At 42.8% G+C, this 9,116-nt stretch overlaps 1 protein-coding gene and 1 long non-coding RNA gene across 4 annotated transcripts in view; one reads left to right on the forward strand and one right to left on the reverse strand.

Moving 5' to 3' along the window:
- The window catches only part of camk1da (calcium/calmodulin-dependent protein kinase 1Da), a 57,704-nt gene that overhangs the window by 29,177 nt on the left and 19,411 nt on the right, over positions 1-9,116 (reverse strand). The window contains exon 1 of one of the 3 annotated variants that reach the window (XM_034863380.1): positions 6,158-6,162. The exons of the other annotated variants lie outside the window; for them this stretch is intronic. The gene's annotated coding sequence lies outside the window, so the exon portion shown is untranslated. Of the gene's footprint in view, positions 1-6,157; positions 6,163-9,116 lie in introns of those variants that run through there. 3 annotated transcript variants of the gene reach the window in all.
- The window catches only part of LOC117938660, a 25,850-nt gene that overhangs the window by 9,618 nt on the left and 7,116 nt on the right, over positions 1-9,116 (forward strand). The gene's annotated exons all lie outside the window — the stretch shown is intronic.

A 9,116-nucleotide genomic window follows, 5' to 3' on the forward strand; every position in this document is an offset into this window, starting at 1 on the left:
AGGACTCACGCTCTCCCTCATGGTTTACGGTTGCCTGGCTTTGACTCATGGAAAAATCATGAGTGAAATAAAAAACTCTCAGTAAACTCTGCTACTGTGTGTTTATTTAAATATAGGTACACCTACATTTAGACCTAAGAGATTGCAATATAGGCATGTATATTACTATTAGGAGTATACATATGTCATGGATGTATTAATTAAATAAACTTCAGCTGGAGTCTAATTTACTGAGGCAACACTGTTGACTGCCTTAGTGATCTCAGTTCATTCTGCATTCTTTCAAAAGCCTTCAATACCAGTTTTTAGGCTGCCAGATAGTACACACGTTACTGCAAATTAAACTGAGATGTCATGGTTTCAATCTCCACCTCTGGAAAGCCGCTTCTTAGCCGGATTACGTCTTGCCATGTGGTAACTGTAAAGACCAGGCCTCAAAACCAAGAATATATTGGGGTGTGATATTTAAATTCTGAATGTCTCCAGCCGCTCCATTTATCAACGCACGACCAGTCTTGCGCTCTGATTGGTGTGATACGAACGTTTCTTGAATCCCACGTGAAGCCTGTCGTAAGATGATTTATGCGCTCATACCTGCGCTGGTTTCTACTGTCGGTCGATAAATAAGGGCCAGTGACTCTTAGATTTTCACAGTGCTTATTTAATTATCACACATAGGCAGATGGCAGCTGCAGTTGTCTTTATGTTGTGGGTTTGCCAGAAAATCCAGAATTTGAAGGAAAAAACAGTACAGCTAATAAATAATAGGTGCAAAAAAACTGTGATAATACAGTATGCATCAGGGGATTCAACTGTTAAAACCCACTACTGTCTTTATAAAAGAATTAATCAAATTACCATTTGTAATGTTATAAAGGGAAAATCTGCATTTTACCCTTACTCTAAGATGCCATTAAGCTTCTCTCAGCTCATTGTTTTGTTTTTTGTGGCTCACAACTTTTTGACTATATTTCAATCTCTAAGGGAGTATAAGGGGCAAATCAAACCAGCCTCTAAGGTTGAGGACTGTGTTTTTTCCACCTCAAAGATTGTGTACTTCTAAGAAGGAATGTTTGACAAAAAAATTATACAAATATGCCAGAATACAATTAGACAAACCAAATGAAAAAAATAGGCATCCCTCCAGAAGAATTCCAGAGACTTTGGGTGTCTATTTTTAAAAGGCTGGTAGTGCCTCAAGATATAAAAAAAAGACTTTACGTTGTTTTTTCCCTTTAAGTTGTCACCCGGTAGAATAGCCCCTCATAAACTGCTGCACTGATTGGAAGCTATCCTGCTTTCAGAGCTGTAATCCCAACAGGTCACGCTAAAAAACAATGTTGATGCAAAGACGATCAACACTGATGTGACCGTCAACAACATGTGGATAGGCTTTAATCTCCAGTTAGCAATTATGATAATGCAACCGGGAGCAACAATAATTGATTACATTAGTAAAGAAAGGATTTGTGCATGATTTGCATTTACACACATGCACACTCTCTGTTCATTCATGCAGAATATTGTGTCTGAATGGTGGGAAGAAGTGAAAGGAAAGTGAGGCTAAACTGTGCTGAAATGAGAAAAAGGTCAGGAGAGAGATGGGGGGAGAGATTGTATGTATGTGTGTGTGTGTGTGTGTGTGTGTGTGTGTGTGTGTGTGTTACAAATGTAAATGGAGGCAGAATGGACCAAATAAATAAGCTACTCAGAGGTTATGCATGCAACACACACACACACACACACACACACACCAACCACGACAGCAGGAACAAACAGCATGGTCCACTTTACATTTTGTCTACCTAAATGTATGTCATTGACACACACACGCACACACACACACGCACACACAATAAAAAGGACGTGTTTGGAGAATGGGGGCTTGTATAATATCTGGCAGCTGAGTTTACAAACTGGCCTGTGTGTGTGTGTGTGTGTGTGTGTTTAAGCGTGTCGGGGGTTGAGTGGCTGTCAGTCCTAGCTTGCCTTTACCCGCGGCAGCAATGATTGCATTTTCCTCCTGTAAGAACCTGTGTAATTGTCAAGTAGGGAATGAGTCCTTACCCCAAGTGAAGGAGTTTAAATACCTTGGGGTGTTGTTTGCGAGACAGGGGACGATGGAGAGTGAGATTGGAGAATCGGCACAGCAGGTGCGGTATTACATTCACTTTATCGCACCGTTGGGACTAAAAGAGAGCTGAGCCAGAAGGAAAGGCTCTTGATCTACCAGTCAGTTTCCTACCCTTAACTATGGTCATGAAGGCTGGGTCATGACCGAAAAAACTAGATTCAGGGTACAAGGGTTTCCCTTAGCGATAGGGTGAGAAGCTCAGTCATCCGAGAGGAGCTCGGAGTAGAGCTGTTGCTCCTTTGTGTTGAAAGGAGCCAGCTGAGGTGGTTCAGGCATCTGGTAAGGATGCCTCCAGGGCACCTCCCTAGGGAGGTGTTCCAGGCACGTCCAGCTGGGAGGAGGCCTCGGGGAAGACCCAGGAATAGGTGGTGGGATTATATCTCCAACCTGGTTTGGAAAGGCCTCGGGATCCCCCAGTCGGAGCTGGTTTATGTTGCTCGGGAAAGGGAAGTTTGGGGTCCCCTGCTGGAGCTGCTCCCCCACAACCCGATACCGGATAAGCGGATGAAGATGGATGGATGGATGGATGGATGGATGGAGCTCCACTGCCTCTGTCAGTGCACCGCGCAGGAAGAGTATTGGCAGCAAAAGTGTGTGCATGTTTCTCCATTAAGTGCATATCCAACAGGGACGGTCTGTCACGAACGCAAGCAGGCACACACATACACACACTTACAATAAGACAGGGATAGGAAGAAGAGACTAGAATAGGCTGACAGTGACACATTTAACAAGGAGATTGACATCAGCCATCAGTGTTTCTCAACGTCAAGTTGAAAATATACGGATTATAAAAAGTTGTTCAGTCATCAGATTCCTCTGTGATCTTACACAGCGGTGTTGGCTAGACGTGTCCCCGTCTAAGCATTTCCGTAGACGAATGAGATTCGTCAAGAGTCTTGCCTACCGCCACTGATTGTTGAATTGGGGGGGGAGACTTTGCAGGGTCACCTAGCATTTTCCATTAGATTTTGGTGTCAAAGACCAAGAGCTTCTTTCTGAGGACCGTAAAACAATCATACACGGCTATACCATTATAGCAGGGGCTAAGAGGTCATAGTAGTAAAACAGACCAGAATGTGTTGCAATGGCAAAATGAAGGGGGATGTGATTAAAACAACAACTCTACCACCAATTGTAGTAGTACCAACATGTCCCGCCCACTGATTATGCCGCAGGGTGGTGCAGTGGGGGGAGTTGTTCTACGGTTAGCCACCTCGTCTCGGCTAGTGACGTAGAAAGTCGTGGAGATTTTGAACAGATCACCCGAAGACTGAAGGCAGAGGACATTCAGAAACCGTATCTCACTCAGAACAGCATGGATGTGTTTTTTTCCAAGTGTGTATGTGCGTGGAAGCACCAGAAACACAAAATAACACCCCAAATCCCAGAAAAGGGGATGTTTTTCATAATTCGGGCACTTGAACACTTTCTTGTGGTAGCGATAAAGGCAGTGATGCTTCATGTTTACTGTACAGGATTCTCACATTGCCTCAAACCATAGCTTAAAACACGCAGCCTTGGTGACAGCGGTGCTTTTTGATAAATGCTTAAGTCAGAATGCTATCATGCTCACAATGGCTATGCTAACATGCTGGTGTTAGCAGGCATAATGTTTACCATGTTCTTTAAGACTTTACCTTATGTTTACTGTAGCGTGTTAGCATGCTAATATTTGACAATTAGCATTACACACAAAGTTTACTTGTGGCGGATGGAAATGTGGGTAGTTTTACAGGTCTTAGTTTATTAACCAAAGTGGAAATACAAACAAGCCAGAGCATTTTCCCCCCACTATCGTAAAATAGATCTGTGGTGTAGCCAGGCTTAACTACAGCACTGACACAGTGTTGTGCATTTACAATCAGAAGTGAAACAAGAGCCTAGAAATGCCAGCTCGGTCTTGAGATGTTCTCTGTGCTCCACAGAGGAGGCGGGTAAGAAAATAAGAAGAAAAAGATTGACAAACTCCTGGGCAACACTTTCCATCCCTAACATGAAGTGGCAGGCTGCTCCATCCTCAGTGTGTTCCTCCTGCGGGCCTTTTGTGCTCGCTGCTGTCACACTGTTCTATCACCCCTGATCTCAATTGACCTAAACAACTACAGGAGTATAAGTCAACTGCATTTCTTAAGTTGCTCCTACAAGAGCAATAACATAATAATACACCCATGAGGACACAAGACACTTTACCTTTTTCCATTCTACCAACTTTTGTGCTTCATTTTGTATACACAGTATTAGATGCGCATTCTGTGTACGGTTCTCATACTTCTTTTTGCTGCTATTACATTTTTCCTCGCATTAAATCAATATATGGTATAGATCAGTCTTCCCACTATATTTGTACAAGCCTGGGTTTTAGTTTTTTTTTATGCCAAAAATTAGGCCAAATACCCATTATGTTTTTTCTGTGTTTATTCGGCAGCGGTGCAGCGCCATGAACTTCAGCGATGCACTGCTGTGAGCCCATGAATGAGGCAGTTGTCTGTAGTTAGTTCACATCTGTAACAGCAGGACAGTTGAGTGTTTTAAATTGCTAAACCAGTTGAAACGCAGTCAGTAGGCTAGTCTCGCTTTGCCAGACCCTTAATCCTTTTTAAATTAAATCACAATTTCAATTTTCTTTTTTGCTCAACTATTTGAGCTACTTTAGGATTTTCCAAGTACCCCTGGTTGGGAATCAATTGAGAATGGGAAGTAAATGACATATAGTGTTACAAAAAAAGGCAGCTGGGAAAGAACAGGTTAGCTCACAGGATGCATCTACGCACGCACGCACACACAGACGAAGGGAGGGGTAATGTCAGCTCTGTAGGTCTGCTTCAGCCCAATCAATAATTAGTAGTTTAATCAAAGCAGAAGTGGTTGCCTCTGAGTAGACTCACACACCCACACATAGACACACATCCAGCGAGCAGAAGGCCTGATAATGACAGAGCATGGACAAGGACAATTGTACAGCGCCAAGCTACCGCCATCACTGAGCAGACCACGTACACGTACACATACACACATACACCGTTATCTTCATGTGCATCGAATACAAATTTATCTGCTTGAATCGCGTGTCATTGTCTTGATGCCAATGAAAAGATATGCCAGTTCCTGACACACACACACACACACACACACACACACACACACACACACACACACACACACACACACACACATACACAAACACACACAGTAAATGAAAAAAAGATACAAGGAATCAGAGAGAAAAAAGAAGGACTAGAAGAAATAATAAGAGTGAAGTGGTTACTGTAATTGTGTGCAGCAGATGAAGAGAGAGAGTGATACTGAGAAAGACAGACAGATGAAATTTAGTTGGCAGGTAGGATAGGTTTGGTAAAAAAAAAAAAAAGACCTGGCTCGTGCTCGCTTCAGTTTTGGGCACAAGCCATTGTGCTCTCAGACAGACGCATTTCATCTGAAGCATCTTCCTCTGCCCTGCAGGCCACTGGGAGTCCAACGTACTGTATGACCTCATGTTGCATTTAATTTACAGAATTGGGTTCATTTAGGCTCACATTGTCCAACTGCAACTGTGACAATTAAGTTTTAGTAACACATCATCCTTCACCCCACTAATCCATTGCATTTAAAAGCCCTTCCTTGTATCTTAGACTCACATTTTCTTGGAACTGAACTTCTCAGGAGACAGTGTTGCATTTCGGTGCCACCATAGTTCACATCTGCAGAGTTAAGAGAATGCAACACCTGTTATTACACACTGAGCAGTGTGTGGAGAGAAGTCTCTTCACACAGCAGAAGGCAGGTGAACTTGGTGACAACACGAAGATGGGAACACATGGAAGCCAGGTTGCCATAGCAACAGCAACCAAACATAACACAGCCCACTACTATAACACAGTCTAAACATAAATGTGAATGAAGTGATGCAAAAGAAACTGAATATTTTCATTACTTTTCATTCACCTTGGTCTTAAATATTGAATTCATTAGAAAAAATGACACGCAGCAAAGGGCCGCAGGTCGGATATGAACCCAGGCCACTGCCAAGGACTGAGCCTACTCTACATATCGTCAAACTATAGACCCAGTCACAATGTTTGTTTACAATAACTTCTGGTTACCGTAGAGACAACATGAGGGCGCTGAGCAAACAGGGACGAGGACCGACTGGACATACTCTAATCTAATCTGGTAGAGGGTCTGGCTAGTCCACACAGCATTCCAGGATGGAAGAAAAACTTGCTCTGGTTTATTGGCATTTCTTTAAACCAATCACTAAGCGACGGACGGAGCCCTGGTGCCGAAGCGAAATAGCCTTGTGTTTGGGTTGAACATGTGTACGTTCGAAAGTTGTTTTAGTCATGCAACGGAAAACGGAAAAGTCTGATTGGACAGATAGTCTAGCTAGCTGTCTGGATTTACCCTGCAGAGATCTGAGGAGCAGTTAACCATAGAACCTTAATTCAACTGTTGTAGAATTTAGCGCCAACGCAAAGAAAGAGAAAGGTGGAGGAAGGACATCTGGCCAAAAACAAGGGACATCCAACAGATTTTCCCAACGGCACCGGAACAATACCCTGAATGAATTCTCATCAATGTAGACTAACGGCCATTAGTCTACCTGGGATTTGTTTGTGTTAGCCCAACATCACGGTGATTCGGTCTGGTATTTGATCGGTGAAATGAGCTACAATGTTGACAATTAACAGTCACACAGTGTAGCTTACCTGGTCAGGTTTTTATACGTTTATTTAATAAGATGACAATTAAAACGAGGCCTAGAGATCAGCCAACAACACTCGGAGAGAAATGAGGAAAAGAGAGCTTCCATGTGTGTCTTTCCTTCCCCTTTTTTGTGACTGTGTGTGTGCGCTTGTGTGTGCGTGCATGCTATATGCTTTAGTTGTAGAGTGCGTAGGCTTAAATAGCACTGTTGCCACGGCAGCAATTAAGTGCCAATTATAGTCTGTATTCTCACTGTGGCTCCGACAGCAGTAGATGAAGATGAGAGAGAGATTATGCCTGTACAGCCTTCTATACCATTAAGACAAATATGCAGAAAACCAACAGGTCAAGCAAAATGTAGTCTAATTGCTCTGAACACTGTAGTCCAATCCCTTGTCCATATGGGTGTGAAGATTGGGCTCCACTCCACCGGCAATACCACAACAGATGGGACATGCCTGCAGAGCTCTGTAGGACAAAATTAAACATTAAAAGAAAAAAAAAATGAACCGATTCATGCAGGACAAGATTGTTTACAGGTTACTGGTCATAATCGCATGATATAATAAACAGTCAAAAGAGATGAATCAATGCACTGGCTTTATGAGATCTCAGGGTTGTGTGCGGAGATACAGCACACGATTCAAGTCCATAATTCAGAGGAACTCAAAGTAGAGATTCGATAAAAAACAGATGCTTATCTGGACACAGGATTTCTCACAAAATAGAGGCTTAGACAAAACAAACTGTTATCAGGCCCTGAACTGTGAGGTGTCAGAATAACGGTTGCCATTCATTTGAAGAAAAGGTGCAACCCCAAAACAACATTTTAACCAGAGAATCCAGCCACACTCTCTAAGGCTCTATTTAGTCCGAGAAACACAAGCAGGACTGGGGCTGATGGGAATGGCCTTAAAGCTATAGTGCGTAGTTTTTTCCGCCTATGCGAGGAATTCTACGGAATGACAACAAAACTGTTGGCACATCCACATGATAAAAGCCTACGTGATCGCACATGCGCCCCCACCACTCCTCCCCACAGTTGCTAATATCTAAGGAGGACACAGAGGATGGAACAAAAACATGATGGACTCTTCAGAAGAGGTGATCATCTTCACTTAAGTTTCTGTGCGGGAAAGTCACCGGGCGACACAATCTGCTAAACACAGTCATACCGAGATATACGGAGAGAGTTGTGTAGAGATGATAGTCTTCATTTACTTTGTAGCAACTCATTTGGCAATGGCAAGAATCTAACGGACGGATCAAAAAGTTACACACGCTTTAAGGGACCACTGTGTTTAAAGCTGATGTATAAGGCAGCGCGCAACATGCAGTGTATATTTCTTTTAACTGTAATGTCATATTATCTTATTAAAAGTACAGTACATGCTACAAAGTCTGATGAACTGGACTCCCATGAGACAAAAGAAACCGAATTGGCATAAGAGGTGTGTATGTGTGTGTGTGTGTGTGTGTGTGTGTTATTAAATGGAAAATGGGAGTGACTACAAAGGAAATAATGTGTGTGTTAACATCACACAGACAGGGGCACACGGGTGCACACACACAAACACAGCCTCTGATGTATGGATTTGCCATGGCAACAGTCAGGAGACTTCCCCTTACATGAAAGAGAGCATGCAAGGAGTTTATAAGGAGCAAAATGAAAGGGAAAAACATAAAGACACATAATGACAACCAAGCTGCCGGCCACACCACTCAAAGGATCAAATGTGTAATGTGAATGGAGTGTCTTGCAATTGCGAATCTACAGATAATATGAAGCAACCATGCATTTCCCCTCAGCTCTACCAAGCATTTTAACCCGTTTGAACTTATTGTTTTGGTTTTCCGTTCCGACATTATGACTTTTTTGGTTCACCCCTCTCATTAACTTTATTTCCAGGCTAGACTGAAGGCAGCTGTTTTCAGACGTCACAAAGCTGGGACAAACCCTCTGTTGGCTAGCTGCCCAGCACCACTGCTAATGTAAATGTAAATGTGATGTATTTATATAGCGCTTTTCTAATGATGCTGTGCTTTACCAATGTTAATGATGATGTACTTTACCAACGCTAACGATGCTGTACATTTTCCTCAAATAAGCAACTCTTTGATCCTTTATATACAGTGACATTTAATAATGGCCTGAATCAACAACAGCATCAATGCACTGCTTTTAATAAACTGCCACAGCGAGAAAGCTGTTTTGATGACGGTGCAGTAGGTGACACAGCACTTAGTCTCCTGTGACCTTGGAGATTCCCCTAAC

The sequence above is a fragment of the Etheostoma cragini genome, chromosome 23 (genome assembly GCF_013103735.1).
Source record: "Etheostoma cragini isolate CJK2018 chromosome 23, CSU_Ecrag_1.0, whole genome shotgun sequence".
Taxonomy (NCBI): domain Eukaryota; kingdom Metazoa; phylum Chordata; class Actinopteri; order Perciformes; family Percidae; genus Etheostoma; species Etheostoma cragini.